This window comes from Gorilla gorilla, chromosome 13 (assembly GCF_029281585.2).
Source record: "Gorilla gorilla gorilla isolate KB3781 chromosome 13, NHGRI_mGorGor1-v2.1_pri, whole genome shotgun sequence".
NCBI classification, from domain to species: Eukaryota; Metazoa; Chordata; class Mammalia; order Primates; family Hominidae; genus Gorilla; species Gorilla gorilla.
Window position 1 is genome coordinate 51,161,844 of NC_073237.2, and position 21,973 is coordinate 51,183,816.

A 21,973-nucleotide genomic window follows, 5' to 3' on the forward strand; every position below is an offset into this window, starting at 1 on the left:
CCCAATTGTACAAGCTTCAGAGCCCATACATCCGCCCCTGACTAAGCGGAAGAAGCAAAACCAAGAGTGTGATTGCATGGAATTACAAGAGGGATGGGGTGGGGAGGACTCTAGGAAGAGAGAGGTCAACAGCTGTGAATGTGTTTGAAAGTCCAAGGAATATGAGAAAAAAGTATTTTTATTCAGAATATTAAAAGAAATTCTTTTAAATGTTCTAAATTGGACTTCTGAGTATCCTTTGGTCCTATACTCTAATATCAGAGGGATATTTTGAAAAAGAGTTTCTTATGCAGAAAAAAATTCGTGGGACTTCCAAATTGAGGATAACAGAAAGAAAATCTTAAGTGGCACAAAATAGAAATGAATATCTGTTCTTCCTGGGGCCATGCAACTCTAATAACTTTTCCATGTTTACTGTTTTTGCTTTTTAATTGGATCATCAGACTAAGAATGCACCCTGATGTGCGAAAAGTTACTTAGAAAGTGAGACGACTGCCCCCACCCTTCTGATTAAAGCGCTTCTCATAAGCATCCTATGCCATTCAGTAAGCTACCCATGCAGAAAGCATCCACAGGGCAGTGCACATAAGGAAAATCTGAGGAGCTAGAAACAGGCTATCAGTTTCCGCAGGCTGACAAAATCGGCAGATAAAAATACAAGACTGCCATTAAATTTGAATTTCCGATAAACAACGAAGAACTTTTTAGTATAAGTACGTCCCAAATATTGCATGGGATATACTTGTACTAAAATTATTCCTTTTTTTTTTTATTTGAAATTCCCATTTAACAGAGCAGCCTATATTTTATCTGACCACCTCACAAGTCCACTACCCACACCCCAGGCCGAGCGGCCCAGGAGCGAGTTTAAAACCCCACACAGGCCTGCTCGGCCGCGTCCCCTGATTGGCCAAGGCGCGCCCGCCGCCCCGCCGGTCGCAGGCGTCACGGCAGCCCCAGCAGCCTGGGCCCCGCCGCCGCCTCCTCCGCGGCAGCCCCGGTCGGCGCAAGTGCGGCGCGCGCTGGGGGAGGGGGCGCGGCGGAGCGCTAGGCTGGCGTCGGGCCGCCGCGGGATTAAGTTTCTCAGTCACGCGTGAGTGTCTGAGCGTTCTGATCCTGAAGCTCCTCGCCGGGCCGTTACTTCAGAAGAGAAGACAGCGAGCGTGGGCGAGGCGAGGCATCCAGAGGCCCCGGCGACCCCTGCTCCCTAGTCCTCCGCCCCCTCGCGTCGCGGCCCTGGGCGGGCGCCGCGAGCCGGGTAAGCGGCGCTTGAGCCCCGGCCCAGAGGCCGAGGCGCGCCCCCGCGCTCTGCGCGCGCGCCGGCGGGGAAGGTGCGCGGGCGCCCGGGGCTCGGCGCGCGGGGGTGGGGGTGGGGGTGGGGGTGGGGGCGGGGATGGGGTGAGGGTGGGGGTGGGGGTAGGGGTGGCGGCGGGCGGTGGGGCGGTGGGGCGGTGGGGCGGTGCGCTTTCCCCACCCCGCGCGGCCGGGCGCTTCGCGGAAGCCGCTGTTGTGGCTTTTTAAAAGGATGGGGTCTAGAAGTTTCCTTTGCTACTCGCAAGTCTCCACTCCCCCCAGCCCCGCGGTGGATAATCCTAGACCTTCCAGCTCCCCCCCACCCCTTTCTTTTGCTCTCGCTAAGAGGTTTAAAAGTTTTTCCTTTTCCTTGACCCAGAGGGGCACAGTCTTGGTGTCAGGGGGCTGGGGGTGGGTTAGCCTGGGGGTCCGGAGCGCAGACCAGGCCTCCAGGGCGCGGGAGCCTGTTGCTCTCCGCTGCAGGGGCCGCTCCCGGACGCCCCATCCGCCGTTACGTTTTCCCGGGTTGTGCGGGTTGCGGTAGAGAGTGGGCAGCAGTGCTTCTGGTCCTGCGTTCTCGCCTTAGCCGCGGGGACCCCGAGGCGAGCCGCTAATTGGTACCGGTGCCCCGTCCCTCACCCCTGGCACCGGTGCCCTTTTAACCGCCGCTCCCATTGGTGGGAGCATGTTGGTCTTGTCTCTCCCTTAGTCTCCTCACCCCCTGCGCTGATGGGCGCCTTTGTCTGCGATTTGGCAGCCCCAGGATGCCGGATGTTACTAGGGAAGCGATGTTTGGGAGACGCTTTGTGTCTTGCGGAGTTGCGCGTTTGTTGGGTGGTGATGGTGTACATTTTTGTTTGCATTCTTTGCAGAGGCACAAAGGCTGGGCTATTCTTCCCTGCAGTCACATGGAAATCAAGCGGAGACTGCGGGGGAGGAGAAGTGGCCAGGCGCCGGCGGGAGGTAGAGGCCGCTGCGTAGTCACTGGGGGCGAGTGGGGGCCCCTGGAGACCTCTACTGCGCGGTGCGGCTTTTGAGGTGCTCCGCTTGGGAAGACCCCGGCAATGGGCACTGACTTGCCTTTTTGCAGTAGGGGCTGCGGTTGGAGGCTAGTGTTTCCTAGGTATCATCAGATAGATAAGAGGACCATGACTTCACTAGCATAGAAGGAAAACTTCTCCATGTTCCTTGATGTCATAGAGAAAGGAATCTGATAAGTGATCAGACTGCCTCGTCCTGCCTTGTAGACAGTTTGATGTAAACATCCCCTTCGTGTTTCCCTAGAAATTCCTGGTTTAGGTTACCCTTTATAGAATAAATAACACCTTATCTGAAAACTAACGAGGAGGAGGTGATGGTTTCGGGCTTGGGAGTTTTACATCTTGAATTTGGGTATGAGTGATTACAATGAACATCTTGTAATGTTGGAACCATCTAAATTTGTATAATGTATGCCTTAGCACCTGATGGAATTTTGGCCAACAATAGTGTTTAAAAAACCTAGCAAAACTTGGCCAGGCGCAGTGGCTCACGCTTGTAATCCCAGCACTTTGGGAGACCGAGGTGGGTGGATCACTTAAGGTCAGGAGTTCAAGACCAGCCTGTCCAACATGGTGAAACCCTGTCTCTACTAAAAATACAAACATTAGCGGAGCGTGATGGCTGGCACCTGTAGTCTCAGATACTAGGGAGGCTGGGGCAGGAGAATCGCTTGAACCCGGGAGGCAGCGGTTGCATTGAGCCGAGATCGCGCCACTGCACTCCGGCCTGGGTGACAGAGCGAGACTCTGACTCAATAAATAAGTAAATAAATAAAAAATAAAAATAAAAGCCTAGCAAAACGTTCCTTGACTTGATCTTCTAATACAATACCAAGCTTTGGATGGAGGCACCTGTACCCTTGTGTGCAATGTAGGCAAAACTAGTTTTGGGTACCCCTTGACTCTCCATTCTTCTTCCCTATCTCATTTGCCAAAACAAACTAATGAAGATTATTCTCAACATATTACTAATAGATTATGGTGTACCTTATTTCTTACATATGTTCCTTTTTTTTTCCTTTGATCCTTTCTGTGTTTATTCTTTTCACTTACCTTCTCTAGTTCTGGTTTTCTTTGTCCCTTTACCACACTCCTTTTTATTGACTAGGCCTGATGGTTGTGGCTTGGAAAGGGAGGGATCTTTAGTCAGTTTTTAGTGTGCTTCAAAGTCCTATCACCTAGACATTGCTCTGGTTGGCCGTTAAAGACACCTTTCCTTTTCAGATGCATTTAAATGTACCTAACCGTGAGGAATAGAGGCTGGTCTCAGAGTTTAGTATATTTCTACAAGTTGAAGCTATTCAGAGAGACTCTTGGAAATCCTTGATATGTAACTTTACATGGATTTAGGTCTAGTTGGCCACTTTTAGTTTTTAACTGCTAGGGTGGAGAGATTTTGCTTGACAAATGATCAAGTGAATCCATTGTCTAGAATTGAGATTAAGGGATTTAAAAGCTGGAGAGGAACAATGAATTGCCTGGAAGGTAACTACCCTCAGTTAGAGGCAGATTATTTTCTCCAGATTACATCCCAGATCTGACATAGTCTTGTCTCTCTCAGGTTGAGTTGCAGGTTGGCTACATTTTGTGTATTTGGAAACGTACAAAGTACTCTGAATTTCATGAAATATTTTGAGGCAAAGTTGGACTGGAATGTCCCCAAATATGGTAGAGCAAATAGCACATCTGCCAGAGAAAGATCCTACACTTTAAAGAGAAGAAGCAGACAACTTCCTGGTGAATTTAGGACTGCTTGATGGTGCGTATGAGTGATGATATATGTCCGAAACAGTTATATGTACTTTTGAAAATAGATATTTGGCCTAAAGTAGAATTTCATTTGATATTGTTACGTACATTATCAACCCCATATTTATAACAATAAAGGTTTCATTTTTTCTTGTAAATTAGTGTCATGCATAGGAGAGCATTTATATAAGTACAGTTCGGAAATGATATTTAGCATGGTAAAATTGATACACTGTGATTAAATAATTTTAGTGGGATTCCATGTGGGAGAATAAGACTAAGGAGGTAAATAACTACTTCTCGATAAAGGAAACCAGTGGTGAGGAATCCATTGCCTTCCTGTGATATGTTTCTAGAGAAGATCCGAGGTATTCATGTAGTAGGTAGTAATAGATGGATTAGGAAGAATGTTGTATTGGGTTAGGCATTGGGGAGAATACAGAATAAACATGATTCTGCTCCAGAAGTGTAGGGTCTTAGTTGGAGGAATCTAATGGGAGAAATAACAGAAAGGTTTTACACGTTAAAAATGTTACAGGGATTATAGGAAAGTAGTTAAGTATAGGGATTAGTTGCTCTTATCATTGAGGTTAGTAAATAAGACACAGAAAGGCTTTGGTCTTGAGATGAGAGGGTGGAAATGAAAGTTTTTTTGATATGAAGTAGAGCTTAAGTCAGTGGTTTTGCCTTGAAAATGGAAATGGTGTATGGAAGAGGCTGGGGTGTGAGTGGTCAGTGGGTACTGGAGAGCATATTCAATTTGTATATTTCTGGAGTGGAATAGAGGATTTGTGCCCAGGGGAAAAGTTTGGATAGGGAAGAGCAATTAATGGAGAGCAATGAAATATATAGGCTGAATTTTATCTCTTGAAGTTTCCACTTTCCAATAACCCGTGTCACATTTCCTTCTGAGAGTTAACCTCTTCAGTGCAATCTGGGCTTTTTCCAACATGCACCCTAAAACGTTTGTAGCCATTACCTATTACCCAGTTCCAAAGCCACTTCCACATTTTTGGTGTTTGTTACAGTAGCACCCCATTTCCTGGTACCAAAATCTGTATTAGTTTGATAGGGCTGCCTTGACAAAATACCACAGAGTGAGTGGCTGAAACCACAGGAATTTATTTCCTCACAGTTCTGGAGGCTGGAAGTCTAAAATCAAAGTGTTGGTGGGATTGGTTTCTACCAAACCTCGCTCTTTGGCTTGTAGATGGCTGAGTTCTCCCTGTTTCTTCACATGCCCTCCCTCTGTGTATGTCTATAGCCTAATTTCTTTTTGTAAGGGAACCAGTCATATTGTGTTAGAGCCCACCCCTAGTGACCTCATTTAACCTTTATCTCCAAATACAGTTATATTCTTAGGTACAGGGATTAGGATTTCCTGTGAATTTTTAGGAGACACAGTTTAGCTCATAACAAGGTTCTCAAAGAGACTTAGTCTGTAAACTAGTGAGACTCTGAGGCAGTGAGCTCATATTGGAGGCTAGTGCATAGTCTGAGCATTACTGGGGTAATTTGATGTTTGGCAAGAAAGGGAAACTGCTATTTGAGGACAAAGGTATTTTATCTTTGGCCTGAGGCCACTTATTTTCTTTCTCTGGATGTTCATTGGGAAATTGTGCCTCTGTGGCCTTTTTGTGGACAGAGCATTAATTTTCTTTTTAAGTGTTTTATAAAAGCAGTCGTTTTCTTAAAATATTTCTTTTAATGGTTCTTAAAAATAGTAAAGCGCTAAATTTGGCAAAGCTGAAACACTGTGTTGTAAATATCTCAGTGGTTTTTGAGTCTGATTAAAACAACAGAATTTATTCTTTAAATTCCATTGATCTAAAAACTGTCTGTCTTATACGTGTTTTGTGGGGTAATGTATGGCATAATCTTTTTTCCTTCAGAAATATTTCCCCCTTTTGGGAAAATATGATTAATAAAAGGGAATTTATGTTACATAAAATAAAAACTTTTTTTTTTTTGTTTTTTAGGTGTTGCAATTTTATTTGTTGAGTTAATGAAACCATTAGAGCCATTCTTCCCGATCTGGCCAGCTAAGTTAAAAAAAAAACAAAAAATAAAAGGAGACAAACTCTTACGTTTTTTCTTCTGGCCTGTCTGCCTGTGGTGGTTAAATTTGTTTTGGTTAGGGAATTCTTATCTTTATCCACCTTTTAGTTTTATTTGTGTCTGCAAAAGCAACATTCATTGTTATTTTCTTGTAAACCACTCTGCCTCCAGATCCAAGGTGCTATAAATAAGTGCATGAGGGGAAAGTGAAAAATGAAACATTTATTAAAAAAGAAGAAAAAAAACCCAGTAACATCAACTACCAAAAAAAAAATTAAGAAAAAACTTAATGTTGTTGCTTGTGTTTTAAAATTATTTTGATAATTAAATACATAAGGTAATTATTTATTTTAGTAAATAGCACGTTTTAAAAGGTATGGAAGGTACAAGTGAAAAGAAGACGGAAAACTTGCCTGTAATTAGATCACCCAGATGCCACTCCCACAAGAAAATCCCCAAGACACATATTTTGAAAATGAAGATATTTAAGTTATTTTGATATAACAAATGGATAGAGCAGCTGTTGATCAATAGATTTCACCAATTGCTGCCTTTCTAAATGAGCATAATCTGATCTGAGATTATTAAATGTTATATAATTTGAGTTGATACTAATAGCCTTTGTTTGAACTGATGTCTCAGGTCTTTTGAAGAGGTGTGATACAGTTCACTACCACGTGGCATGTAGGACACCAGTGGAGAATGTATTTTTAAAAATTTTGATTTCTGCTTAAAATTAAGTGTTAATAGTCAATGTTTATGCTGATTATATGTTGAAATAATAATTTGAAGAAAGTGGGTTAAAATATATTATTAAAGTTAATTTCACCTGCTTCTGCTTTTTTCTTTACTGTGGCTACATACAAAATTACATATGTGGCTCACATGATATTTCCATTGGCCAGAGCTGATCTAGAATGATGCAGATCATCCCTTCTCCAACTCTTGGTGTGTTTGATAATCTGAATTGTAACATATACAGAATGGCAATTATTTGAATAATTTCAGCACCAAATTACTCCTTTGTTAACCAATTCACTATATTGTTAATTTCACAGTGACTTTATATTGTGTACTCAGGTGGCTCCATAGGATACCTTGCTTCAGGGAACTGTCATAGAAAATGGTCATGAGAAGCTATCCTTCTGTGTTCATAAGATATCACTAATGTAACAAAACCATGATGATAGAGTCATAAAGATTAATGATTATTCTACAATTTAAAAACTCATCTCTGATATATTTATGATATGTCCAGTTTCTCTTATACCTTGCTAGGCCCCTGTTTTAGTTCATTTCGGGTGCTATAACAAAATATCAAACACTGGGTCCCTTATAAACATACATTTATTTCTCATAGTTCTGGAGGCTGGGAAGTACCAGATCAAGGCACTGGAAGATTCTGTGAATGGTGAGGGCCTCATAGATGATGCCGTCTTGCTGTGTCTTCATGTGGTGTGGAAGGGGCAAGGCTGCTCTCTGGTACCTATTTTATGAGGGCACTAATCCCATTCATTAGAACTCTGCCCTTGTGATCTAATTGCCTCCCAAAGACCCCACCACCTAATACCATTACTTTGGGGGTTAGGATGTCAACATATGAATTTGGGGGGAACATAAACATTCAGACCATAGCAGCCCCCTTAATAGGTCTTGCTTTGTCTAAGGCATTACTAGGTAAATTTCATAAAGCTTATGTATTTCCTCCTCTGCTTTTCACTCCCCACAAGTCTCCCAGGGTATTGCATTTTAATAAGTCGGGCCTGAATCCACTTCTGGACAGCATTCATTTTCTTCTGTTCTTTTTTTTTTTTTTTTTCTTAGTGGAAACAGGGTTTCACCATGTTAGCCTGGCTGGTCTTGAACGCCTGACCTCAGGTCAGGTGATCTCCCCGCCTCAGCCTCTAAAAGTGTTGGGATTACAGGCGTGAGCCACCACACCCGGCCTCATTTTCTAATTTGGGATTACAGGGGCCTCATCGATATGATTCAGTGGAGTGTTGTCTGACCCTTCCAACCCTTTCCCATCACATTCACAGTTTTCCAGGCTAGGAAATGCAGTTATCCTATGCTGTTTTACAAAACTATAGCATTGGAATGGCTCTTCATTCTGATTTAATCTATTGAATATATATCGGGTTAGACTAAGTCACAAAGTATTTTTAGCTCTGTGGCTGAGGTAGGAAAACGAGAAGAAATAGCCCTGGGGCCGGGGTTATTGCTCCCTAGCTAGCTTCATTAAGATGTTCAGTGAACATCTGTTGGATGCTAAAGTCAAGCTATTCAGCCCCTATCCTTTTCTCAAGGAGGTGAGAGGGAGTGTTTAACTGTTTTATTGTGGTATAAGTTATAATTGTTTAACTGTTTTATTGTGGTATAAGTTATAATTGACAGTAAACTACACATATTGAGAGTGTACAATTTGTTGAATTTTGGCTGTTTTGAAGCTATCCCCCACAATCAAGATAGTGAACATATCCATCAACCCCGAAAGTTTCCTCATGCACCTTGGTAATCCTTTCCTCTACCCACCCCTCCCATCTCCAAGTAAACTACTCATTTGCTTTATGTCACTATAGATTAGTTTGCGTTCTCTAGAGCTTTAAATAAATGGAATCATACAGTGTGTTCTCTTTTGTCTGACTTCTTTCACTGTGTAATTATTTTGGGATTCATCCATGTTGCCTGTATTCATAGTTTAGTACTGGTCATTGCTGAGTAGTAGTCATTGCATGGATATACCATTAAAGAGTTTTTAAGTCATTTAGAACTCTCCTGCACTTCCGTTGTCTTATGGTGCATATTCATTCTTGCTTTTGTGAGGGAGGAAAAATTTTACTCTTTGAGGTTCTATAAGTGAGGCCTGTGAATTAAAACTAACAGAACACAGATTAACATTTAATTGATGTTTTTAATTTCATATGCATGGGGGCTACACAGAAAAGAAGAGACCCAAAGAAGAGGATAGATTTGGGGTTTTTGCGTCATTTTCATGATAAAAGTTGTTCCCACTGGTAAGGGAGAGATGATCATCTTTACAAACGGACATTTCTGTCACATTTACAAGGGGAATTTTGTGTTCTACTTTTACACAGAAAGGGCCAGGGGAGAGAGTGCTCCTGTCTTCCATTTCCTATTTGCCTTCAGTTCAAAATAATACTGATGCCAAAGTAGCATATTTTGGAGTGGCATGTTCTGATCCCCTTTGGATTCAACTGTGTGCGTCCGACTTTTGTATTTGACGGTGTTTCTCAGTCTTCTTAAATTCATGCCCCATTTTGATAAACATAACAGAAAATTTAAATGCCCTTATTTAAATGTTGGAGCTACAAAATATGTAAGTCAATAGTTTAAAAAATACTACCGGTAATTGTAAAAAAGATTTAAAAATATTTAATTTTGAAAGATAGGAGATGATTAAGTAAAAAGTCAGGAGATTATTGAGGCTTTCCATAAACTTTTGTATCCTACCGTATGAAGAGTTTAAGCACAGCACAGTAGTTTCAGTATTGAACCCAATGCTTTATTTTGACTGCTTGCTAAATATTCCTCACCCACTTGCATGTTTTCTGTAATTCTTATCATGTTTGATAGATCTATCTGTCACTCCTGTGACAAATTTATATGATAGTCATATAGTGAATTGGATAACAAAGGAGTAATTTGGTGCTGAAATTATTCAAATAATTGCCATTCTGTATATGTTACAATTCAGATCATCAAACACACCAAGAGTTGGAGAGGGGAAGATCTGCATCATTCTAGATCAGCTCTGGCCAATGGAAATATCATGTGAGCCACATACGTAATTTTAAGTTGTCTGTAGCCACAGTAAAGAAAAAAGCAGAAGTAGGTGAAATTAATTTTAATAATATATTTTGTTTAACCCAGTTTCTTCAAATTATTCTTTCAAAATATAATCAGTGTAAACATTGTTGAGATATTTTACTTTCTTAAAAAAAAAAAAAGCTCTCCAAAATATGCCATGTCATTTACACTTACATCATATTGCCTTTAGAACTAGCCAAGGTGTAAGTGCCCAGTATTGTGTTTCAGTGTGGCTCCTGGCTACTGTGTTGGTCAACACAGCTTTAGCTCATGCAGCTAAGCTATAAGGTCAGATGAAATCAAGAAATAAGATGTCTTCATTCTGTTATGAAAACCTGTTATGTTGGCTGGAACCACTCAGCCTTTTTTGGGGTCATTTGTAATGTTTATATATTGTCTGTACCTTCTGATCACTTAATTGAAGTGACAAACAAAATAAATAAAACAACATTTAAAGCAGATGTCCTTTCTGGATTATTACGAAAGTAAAAGTTGGTTTGTGCTCTTAATGTTTAGTCGTTTGAGTGCCAGAGTAAAAAGCAGTTAATGGAGGCATTTAAATAGTAGATGAGTTAATTAAGAAGCAAATAGTCACGTTCATTGAAAGAATAAGCCCTTTTAAAATGCTTTCATGGAGAAAATATCACTTGTCAAGATAACCCCAATGAATCCTATAGAATTACATATGGCAACTAAATAGTGTAGCTTGTTACATTATCTGTGAATTAGTAATTAGGGGATCGAATTGCTGCATGCGTATTTATCTTATATGGCTAAGGTACGTGTTCAGATAGGTTCATAGTAATTTGGATTTCTTCATGCAATTTTCCCTTATCTGAACTACCTGGAATCTTGCCAGCAAGATGTAAATTGTCATTTCTTGCTGAATTTTCTTAGTGTATTCTCAGCAGTGTAGACTACCAATGACTGACAAGCTTATCAGCAGATTTAGACAGTAACATCTCTTTGCTGGCAGAGGACTACAGGGTTCTCTCTAGGAATTCTTTGGTACAGATTATGAAAAATACTTCTTTTATTGTGAACAGATTTTATTTTTTTCTTGTTTGTATGCATGTTCAATTAACAGAAGCACTAGAGGTACATTTGTTTTTGTTTAGTATGGAGCTGAATAAGAAAGGATCATGGCAAATTTTATTTTTTTAGATAATATGCTCATCTCTATATGTACACTGTTTCATCTTGGAGCTTGCAGGAATGTTATTGATTCCACTAGGATTTTTAACTTATCTCACAGCCATTATTTCTGGTGCTGGGGATATAGCCCTGAGAGAAAAAGGAAACAACAGCAACACAAAACTTCCTACCTTCATGAAATTAAAATTCAACTATTTCCTGTTTTCTAGAGGCATTTCAAACTCAGTATGTTCAAAAGGAAAATAACCATATTTCTCTTTCCTCTAAAACCATATATTTATCTTTCTGCTGTTCTTTTGGCTAAATGATGTCCTGATAGTTCTAGTTTCCCAGATTAAAATCATTGGGAGAGTTGACCTCTGTTTCTCTCACTCATTCACCCCTCCTGGCCCTAACAGTTACCAAGTGGTCACTGAGTCCTTTTGATTGCCTCTAATGAATGAGTCTGTATCTTTTCTTTTTTTTCTTGCCATTACCTTCATCTAGGCTCTCATCTTTTTCGATGAGGTTTTTATAACAACCTAACATCTGGTTGTATTATCATTAGTTCTTTTCCCTCTTTGGTGGAATATTTACACTATTACAAGAATTGTTTTATCAGAAAATAAATTTTCTCTATCCCTGTAATCCCTGTACCCTCCAAACTCCCTCCCCAATGTCCCTGCATGGTCCAGCATGCCTGCAGGGCAAAGCCCCAATGAGGCCATGGAAACATTACCTTCCTAGCTCCTGTCATTCTGGACCCAAGTACTGCGGCCTCACTGTCATCAAATTATCTGGGTTCTTTATGGTTTTGTTGCCTTAGCAGATGTCCTTCCCTTAGTGAGAAATGCCTTTCCCTTTACTGCTCTCCTCCACACTCTCCTTATCGGCTCATACTTTGAGATGATTCATGTGTCATATCTCTTACAAATTCTTTCTGACTCGTGTTGGCAGTATTGAATTCCTCTGTACTCGGAACTTTACCTATCATGTTGCCGTGTAATTACTTACCGTTTTCCACTAAATTGGGAGCTCAGAAGTTAGATACTTATCCTCATTCTTCTTTTATCATATGCTTCAGTGACAGAGGTGGGTAAAGATTTGGGGGCCTGAAGTATATGGAATTTGGGGTGGTTGTCTGAAAAATAATAGAAAATTATAAATACAAAATTAGATATAAAAAATTTATTTGAATAAGAATTGAAGGATCCTATTCAAGTACCTTCATGCTAAATCTTCCTATACACATGGCTAGGAATATGTAAGTGCTCACTTAATACTTGATGAATTGGTGTGGTTTTTTGGGATGTATTATAAGTACCATCTGTATATCTAGATCTCTCTCTCTATGTGTGTGTGTATATATATATAATTTTCCTTTTGCTGTTCATTTTTTAAAATTAGGAAACATGATTAATTAGCCATTCTGATGCTAATACTGTTGCTAATAAAATAAATGTCTAATGCTTCCATACTTCTTCCCATTTCGAAACACTTTTGAATGCCTTATCTTACAGGATTTTGACAACTGAGTCACAAGGAAAGTGACTCAGATTTAATGACTCTGTGTTTTGCTACTTTGTGCGTGAAGGAAAAGGGAGCTGAAGTTCTTCCTTTTAGATCAGATTTCACTTTGGTGGGAGAAATGACAGTTCTTCCTGTGCGTCTGTAACCTCAGTCAGCACCACTTTGCTCTATATTCTGTTAGCCTGGTGAATGCTAAGGAATTTTCTGAGAGTTTTCCAAATCATCTCAGTGCCATTCCATCTTTCCATCCCTTCTCCCTTTCAGCTTCCTCAATTATTTCTTCTTCCTTTCCTCCCCTGTTACTTGTGTCTTGCCATACATCAAACACATTCTTCTCCATGTCTTTTCTCAGATAAATTGATACTTTTAAGTGTCATTACTTTGAATAAGCTGAATTTTGTAGTTTGTGATTTTCAAATTCATTTCTTCTTCTTTGAAGTACTGTGGGGTGTGTCTTGGGATCCTGAGTAGTGTAAAAAGTACACATAATTTTCAGCAATGGAAAAGAAGATATCATAAAGCTCTGTACTTTACAGCATAGGTAAGACAGCTCTATTACTTAAAAGCTTCATGAAGGAGAAAACACTATCTTTCTGAACCTCAATTTTCTTATCTGAAAATGAGGGTATAAAGTATGGAGCTCTTGGTAGGATTAAAGGAAATGCATATTTGTAAAGGACATAGGTTTTGTTTAAGAAAACAGGGATATTTGGAAGCTATTATAAACAAATGGTTTCATTTCAAACAGTAAAACTGACGCCAATTTCATTGCCTAAAAATTTTACTTATGTAGCCTATTTTATTTTCTGGGAAAGTCATTATTATAACATGCGATAGCAGTCAATTCTTAAGTGCAATTTTATTATTAGTTGTTATTGAATAGCATTTTTAAGAACCCCAAATAATAGATTGTTGCTTTAAATTGTGTATTGCAACCAAGCCTACATTTTAGACATTCCAGTGATGAATATATATTTGGAAAGTTTTGCCTCTTGGAGTATTTGGTGGTGGGTATATTCCTGAGGAATAAAGTTGCCTTTTTACATCAGCGAAATGATATGGAAAGTTAGTTTGTTACTTAGGGACTCTAGTCGGGGTAGACATCCCTCTAATTAAGGCTTTTAAGCCTTTGTCCTTCTTAATTCCTTCCTCCTCCTTCTCTTTCTCTGCCCCCAAATCCTCGAGTAGCTGAATGAGATTACTTTTGCATGAAACTATTCAGATAGTTATTGACATTTCATTATATAGACTTTTCAGTACCCCACATAATAATGGCTGAAGAAATATGATTGCTTAATAAAAGGTCTGAGTTAGGGAGCCTTGGAAAAGTTATAGTATTTTCTTTGACTCTCTACTGAATCTATTAAACGTGGTCTTAACAAGTTATGTGTTTGGAAAGAGTAAAAGCTTACAAAATTTTCTTACATCTTCAAATAATTAAGATTGATAATTGAAAAAAAAGTGTTGATTTCTTCTGTCTGCTGAATTTAAGGGTTCTGAATTGCTAAATACTCCACAAAAAGTATTGCAAAGAATGGGCCAAGAGAGGGAGAAAGAGAATGTGATTGTTCACAAGCCCTTCTCAGTACATGCATCTGTGGTACTTCTCCGTGCAGAGTTGGAACTAAACCAACAGGAGTCAAACCACTAGTCACCACAAGCACAGTACAGGAGAGAAAAACAACCACATTAAATATTATTCCAAAATGCTGTTTTCTTCCCAGAGGACTTCCGATGAGAAATTTGAGCCTGCCCTTTCCTGAGTGAAGTTTGTAAACTTTGTTCCTGTCCACATTCAGCAAAGGGAAATCATGAAAGCCACTGACTGAATTTAGGAGGCGCTGATGGTTGGGGAAGGATAAAAATATCTAATTATGTATAGTACTTATAGCTCAGTGATACCTAAGGAGTTTATGCAATATACAACACTCTTCATAATTTTTGTAGAAAAGATTCCAGGACGGGAGAAGCCATTTGAAATGGTAATAGAGAAATTGTGGAAGTAGAGTTATTTTAGGAGTTGGGAAAGTCCTAGAAAATGATCTTGGGAGAATAGTATAAACCTGAAGTTGGATGGGGAGGTATGTTGAAGCAGCATGGTTGTAATACTATGGTCTTCTCTCCTATCTCCTAGTTCCACAGTTTTGTCTGTATTGGAAATATTGTCTCCATCCTTTAACACTTTCCCCTGAGGAGCCACTCAGTCACAACTGACAAGCCACCTATTGTTCTGCCCCAGTGTCATCGAGATCTCACAAAGTCAATGAAAATCCTGTCCCTGAGAGGGCAGCTGAGAAATGGCAGACATGTTTTGTACTATCACCTCCGACAGCAGTTGATAGGTTCTAACAGAGACCAGCTGCCAACTATATTTCTGGGTCCCATGGGTACGCTTTTGAGTACCAAATGCTTTCTTTTCTTCTTTTCTTTTTGAGATGGAGTTTCGCTCTTGTTGCCCGGGTTGGAGTGCAATGGTGGAATCTCGGCTCACCGCAACCTCTGCCTTCCAGGTTCAAGTGATTCTCCTGCCTCAGCCTCCCCAGTAGTTGGGATTACAGGCATGCGCCACCATGCCTGGCTAATTTTGTATTGTTAGTAGAGACTGGATTTCTCCATGTTGGTCAGGCTTTTCTTGAACTCCCGACCTCAGGTGATCTGACCGCCTCAGCGTCCCAAAGTGCTGGGATGACAGGTGAGAGCCCAAATGCACAGTCGACCTGCCCAGGACACAGTCGACCTGGGCTCATTGAATTGCCTCATTCCAGGCAGGCAAAAGGGCAGGAGGTAAGAGCCTGAAGTAATTTCCCTGGAGAATTTCTTGCCAGTGTAGGAACTGGACTGAAGAATTCTGTGGCACAAAGTTAAGTCTTCTGCATGTTTTAGATTTCCCCCAAGAAAATAATGTGGCTACAGTGAGTGCTTTATGGGCAGCCTCTGGAGTTTGGCATTGACACATTGTTGTGTTCACCTGCAAGGGCAGCTCTTGGAAGAATCCCCCTGCCTGGTTCTATGCAAGAAATATGCCTGGCATGTTGTGTCTTGGCCCTTAACACTGAAAATGTGGTACAAATAGGGGCAATCTGCCCAACAACCTGCATTCCTTTGGGTCTAACTAAGGAGTGAGAGAACAGAAGAGGCCAAATCTTAATTCTCAGAACTTAAATCTTTCCCCTCAGTCACCATGTTTGGTGTGAGTTAACAGTTTGAGGGGAGGGTCCCCTGTCCAATAGAGATACATTAATGAACATTATGAATGAAAAGTATGTAAAATGGATGTTCAGAGAGAAGGTGTTAGAGAATCCATAGTTCTCTAATGTGTATTTTGGACTCTTTTTTTTTTTTTTTTTAAATTATGGGTGAGGGTTAATGGGGAAGGAAATAAATATAATGCAATGGGCTATAAACAATTGATTGGTTTAAACATTTTTAGAAAAGGAAAGTCAGACCTTTCAGAGGGTCGGTTGAGTTAGTCCAGCAGTCCAGGGTTCTGATCCCAGACACACCACTGATTTGTTATGTAATCAAACCTCAGTGAGCTTTAGCTTCTCTGTGACCTATATGTTTTTTGAGGCTCCTTTCAACTTTAAAATTAACTTTATAGTCGAGCGTAAGCAGTAAATAAGGGTATTTAACTCAAAGTATCATAAAATATATATAATTCTGGAAGTGGATATGAATCTGCTAATATTCTTTATAAAAGTTGTGTATCTATGTGTTTTAGGGAATCTGCAGATAAAGTAAGAACGTATATACTGTTTGAAAGATCATTTTGCCTCAGACCAACAATCTTAAAAATAAAAATAACTTTCAAAAGCCAAAGCAAATGTAATGAACATGTTTTTTGGTATAAATACGTTTGTTATATAAGAATACTTGTAAGTAATAAAATACTTCAATTTCCATATTATATATATTTTCATTTTCAGTAGGCTTCACTCCCTCCATTAGAAAATTAATAGGAAAAGGTATGATACTATACTATTTTCACCAAACTTTCTTAAAGTATGTGGATTCTTGGTCAATGTAGTGATTTTGATCTGTGTATGTTTATATAATTGTGGATTAACATGCCTCTTTTCCATAATTTTGTATTAGCTTATATATATTGTGTGACTAACTGTTCATTTTATTATCATTTGAATATTCATAGAAGATATATAAGTTTTATTTAAACTGAAACAGGTTTATATTTATACTGTCTTGGGATCCCCCATAATTCACAAAGGTGGGGTTTTTGAACGTATGTTCAAAGTAAAACAGCAATAGTTGTTCATCACTTCCTGCCCTCCTGCTCTCTGATGAGAAGTTGACTAATCCAGGGCCATAAGTATCTGCTTCTAAGGCCTGTATCTCAAACAGCTTGGTAAAATTAGAAGCAGAGTAGCATCAGAAAATGAGAATAAAGCTTCGTTTTTAATAGTAAAACTGAAAATGATTCCTTATGAGATATATTTTGAAGAAATGTTTTCATAATATTTCCTTTAGTTTTGCTGGAATTAGGTAGTCTAGCTGAATAAATTATTGTTCTGGGAGAATTTACCAATGGTAACATTATTTTTTCCCAAATAAGTTAGTATTATAGTTTTAGGCGAAATCTTTTTTTTTTTTTTTTTTGCCAAACAAGGATAAGGAGGATTTGAAAAATATTGCACTAATCATCTCTAGTCCTAGCCTCTAAAACTAGATATTGTTAACATTTTCACATATCGGCTGCCTTATTTTTGTAATAGTTATTATGAAAAATTTCAAATGTACATAAATGCAGTGAATCCTCATATATCCATCATTCTGTTTTAACAACTACTAGTTCATGGTCAGTCTTGTTTCTTCTCTTGTCTCAGACATTTCCCTTGTCCCTTTCCTGGAAGTTTTTGAAGCAAATTGTGGACATTATATCATTTTATGCATAAATATTTCAACCCAGCTGCTTTTTACATGGATAATTTAAAACCATTATAAAAATACAGTTTCCTTACACACAAAAAGGAGAAAGCTAAATTCCCCCGTTGAGTCCCCCCATATGAGGCTACTTCTTCCATCTGTCCACTCCTAACTGCTGTCATTTTAGAATGTGTCCTTTTAATCCATTGTTGAATACGATGAAAGTATGTATATACATATTTTTATGTGGCCCATATACTATTTTTTATATTTAAAAAATATAAATAAAATACTTAGTCTGTAAATCTCCATTTCATTATTGAGATTTGGACTCCGAGTCTGTTCTTTAAAAAATGAGTCTAACCCACTTGTGTTTATTGTGAATATGGATATCTGGATTTATTTTGTTGCCCTTGTTTTGTGCTTTTTGTTTACTATGGCTTCTCCTTTTTCCTTTTTTTCTCATTCCTAACCTCTTTTAGATTGCTAGAGTATTTTTTGTTCATCTTTTTTTCATCTTGGTGTATACATTATATAGACTCTATTTCTGTTTTTTTAGTGGTACATTAAAGTTTTAACATGTATACTTGGCTGAATTTTTCTAGTAGAGTTTGAAGAAAGAACATTTCTATCCTCCTATGAAGAGAACTCTTTTTAATTTTTATTATTTTTTTTTTGAGAGAGGGTCTTTCTCTGTCGGCCCAGACTGGAGTGCAGTGGTGCGATTACATGTCACTGCAGCCTCTACCACCTGAGCTTGGGTGATCCTCCCACTTCAGCCTCCTGAATAGCAGGGACTACAGGTGTGTACCACCACTCCTGGCTAATTTTTTTTTTTATTTTTTGTAGAGATGGGGTTTTGTTATGTTGCCCAAGGTGGTCTCAAACTACCGGGCTCAAGCGATCCACCAGTCTTGCCCTCCTAAAGTGCTGGGATTACAGGCGTCAGCCACCGTGGCTGGCCTGAATGGAGATTTTTGGTCAGAAATATTTTTACTATTTATAAATATTTTCACAGTTACTAAGATTTCATTTATATAATGAAAATTTGTCAGAGCTCACGTTCCTTTTTTTTTTTAATATTTAATTTTCATTTTCTAGGGACAGGGTCTTGTTCTGTTGCCCAGGCTGGAGTTCAGTGGCGTGATGATAGCTCACTATAGCCTCAATCTCCTGGGCTCAGATAATCTTCTCACCTTAGCCTCCCAAGTAGCTGGGACTATATGCATGTGCCTCCACGCCTGGCTAATTTTAAGAATTTTTTTTTTTTTTTTTTTTTTTTGTAGAGACAGGTCTCACTTTGTTGGCCAGGCTGGTCTTGAGCTCCTGGCTAAAAGTGATCCTCTCACCTTGGCTTCTCAAATTTATGTTTTATTTGGTGGCAGCTTATGGCTTTTCTCAGGCTCTGAGCAAAACAGAACTTTATAGTGTTATATTCACCCATCAAGTGTAGGAGCTTCCCTGCCCTTTGTTTTTCTGATGTAACTATCTCTCCTGTAGGATTATTAATTATTTAGTGGTCCTACTAAAATTGTCTTTGCTCCCTCAAATGTTTATTAGAAGTACAGTGTACAAATGAAATAAAGGAACAAGGGTATTTCGTAAGCAAGGGTATTTGAGAGGGTTTTTTTTTTTTGATGTAATGATATGGTACCATACCAAAGCAGACTGTGTTTGAACAAATAGGTGTGTTTAAATGGAGCAAACAGAGCTTCATACAACATACCTCTGGCAAAATGGAGTTCACTGTAAAAATGGAGATCAATGATTGTGCATCTGTAGGGACCAGTTACTCTATTTTCCTCTTATTGGTTGTGTTGCATCTCCCAAGGAATGCCTGCCTCTCTTAATGTCAGCTGTATTCTGTCTCTATCAACTGACTTGTTTTTGCTGTCTCATAACTCTGGCTTGTGTGTACCCCATTTTAGCTTCTTCATCCCTTACTCAGCCACCTTCTATCTTCTCAACTCTTGTTCTACCATTAATTGACTTATTCTCTCAATATTTCTTAAGTTCTTAAGAGACACTGTAGTCCATTCATGCTTTTCATGTCAGCACTTAGATTGGCTTCCCTTGAATTAGGGAGCCCAGCCCTGGTTCCCTTGGTTATGGTTGGAAGAAAGGGGCGAAGCATAGTACATGATAGCATAGTCCTTGGAGGAGGGCCTGCGGAATGGTTGAATTCTGTATTAGTCAGCTTGGGCTGCCATAACACATTGTTTAGAAAGGTGTAAACCACAGAAATTTATTTTCATGGTGTTGGAGGTTGAAAGGTCTAAGATCAAGGTCTGGTAGGGTTCTGCTTCTGGTGAGGGTTTTGTCTGTGGCTCGCAGGTGACTACCTTCTTGTGTCCTCATGTGGCCTTTCCTCAGTGCTTGCACGTAGACAGTGAGACAGGTTTTCCTCTCTTCCTCTTTCTAGAAGACCACCAATTCTATTGGATCAGAACTCCACCCTTATATCCTCATTTAACGTTAACTGTTTCCTTAAAGACCTGTTTCCAAAATCAGTCACACTGGAGTTAGGGCTTCAACATAGGAATTTTGGGCAACACAGTTCATTCCATAGCAACATCGTAAGGTACTATACTCAGCTATTCAAACTCTATTCGGGCAGACATTTCTAGAATAGTCACAACACTGACATGTTCCTTGTAGTATTACCATCCATCAGTAACCAAAGCCGGAAAGGTGGGATTTATCCTAAACCCATCTTCCTTATCTCCATATTACCATGTCACAGTACTTACATCTCTTAACTAATCTTAATCTAGCTCCCATTTTCCTTTTCTTCTCTAGTTTTGAAAATGCCTCTTACCTGGCTTCTTTATCCGTAGCTTCTCTTGATTTTTGTATGTCCTCCATACCATTGCCAGAGTGATCTTTCTAAAGATCACTTTGCCAAAATAAACTTCTAATTAAATCTAAACTGTTTAATGGCTGGGTGCAGTGGCCACACCTATAATCCCAGCTCTTTGGGAGGCCTAGGTGGGTGGATCACTTGAGGTCAGGAGTTCAAGACCAGCCTGACCAACATGGCAAAACTGTGTCTCTACTAAAATTACAAAAAAAAAAAAAAATTAGGCGGGCGTGATGGCAGGTGCCTGTAATCTCAGCTACTCAGGAGGCTGAGGCATGAGAATAGCTTGAACCTGGGAGGCGGAGGTTGCAGTGAGCAGAGATTGTGCCACTGTACTCCAGCCTGAGTGACAAAGTGAGACTCCATCTTAAACAAAGCAAAAAACAAATCTAAACTTTTTAAGAGTAGTATGGAGGACCCTCAGTAATTCAGCCTTTACTCACATCTCCAGGCTCATCTTCTCTGTCTCTCCTTTTTCCTCAGCCCCAATCCAGGTACTATATAAGAAACTACATGCAGTGCTCAGAAGGTACCATGCACTCTTGCATTTATGTGGGGAGCTCTTTCATCAGACCTTCTCCCCCACCTATTCTTTAAGACTCTGTGCAGGGGTCTGTGACTCCAGGAAGTTTCCCTGACTTCTCAGTTAAGCTTGGGTGTCCCTCCTTTGTGTTCTTGTATTTTAATTGTTCATTTCTTTTCCTTTCATTCACTTGTACGTGAGTTCCCAGATTGTATCATCATTTCTCCAATTCTGCTACTAGACAACATGCTAGTCATGTAAGTGCCCCATGTGTATTTGCAGAGTCAGTGAATGACAGAATTTGAGTCCTTTTCTACTCCCTTGACCTTCCCTGCATTTTCTTTTCTTTTCTTTTCTTTTTCTTTTCTGAGACAGACTCTTGCTCTGTTGCCCAGGCTGGAGTGTGGTGGCTCGATCTCAGGCTACTGGGGAGACTGAGGCAGGAGAATCGCTTGAACCCAGGAGGCGGAGGCTGTATTAGGAAGCCTAATGTTTCCAGCGGAGGCTGGATTAGGCAGCTCTCTCATTATATTAAAGTTTTACAGGAAGCGTGAAAGCTAAAATGATTTTATATGTTGTTATTTCTAAGCTAGCATGTACATAGTAGGATTGTTAGATAAAATAACAGATGTCCAAGTTAAGTTTGAATTTCAGATAAAATTGGATTGAGCTGTATTGATCCTCCGCCTCCTGGGTTCAAGCGATTCTCCTGCCTCAGTATCCCCAGTAGCTGGGACTACAGCATTTCCATTTCAGGTAATTTATCTGGCAGTTTCATAAAGAACAAGAATATTAATCAGTGTTTGAAGTATGTTGTGAAGTTAAGGTTCTTTAATACTTGATTTTCTTTCATTTTGGTGGGCAAAATTGAATTAATCTTATTTTCATTGAATAAATTTAGGAAGATTTATAAATGTCTACTTGAAAATAAAAATTGTATTCATGAATGCTTTTTTGATCAAAGCCTATAAAAATGAGGGAGAAGTTCAGAAGAACAGATGCTAAGAAAAGACTGAGTGATTTCTGTTGGATGACTACATGATTTGGTAGGTACTGTGACATTTCTATACTTTTAGA

The 21,973-nt window shown here is 39.6% G+C and overlaps 1 protein-coding gene across 49 annotated transcripts in view; it reads left to right on the forward strand.

Moving 5' to 3' along the window:
- The first annotated feature begins 938 nt into the window (after window positions 1-938).
- Window positions 939-21,973, forward strand: part of MPDZ (multiple PDZ domain crumbs cell polarity complex component) — a 174,189-nt gene continuing 153,154 nt past the window's right edge. For 7 of the 49 annotated variants that reach the window (XM_031014566.3, XM_055351025.2, XM_063696388.1 and 4 more), the window contains exon 1: window positions 941-1,258. The gene's annotated coding sequence lies outside the window, so the exon portion shown is untranslated. Of the gene's footprint in view, window positions 1,332-3,894; window positions 4,093-9,793; window positions 9,990-21,550; window positions 21,653-21,860; window positions 21,943-21,973 lie in introns of those variants that run through there. The other 42 variants (XM_031014565.3, XM_055351022.2, XM_055351035.2 and 39 more) reach the window with 23 other exon arrangements.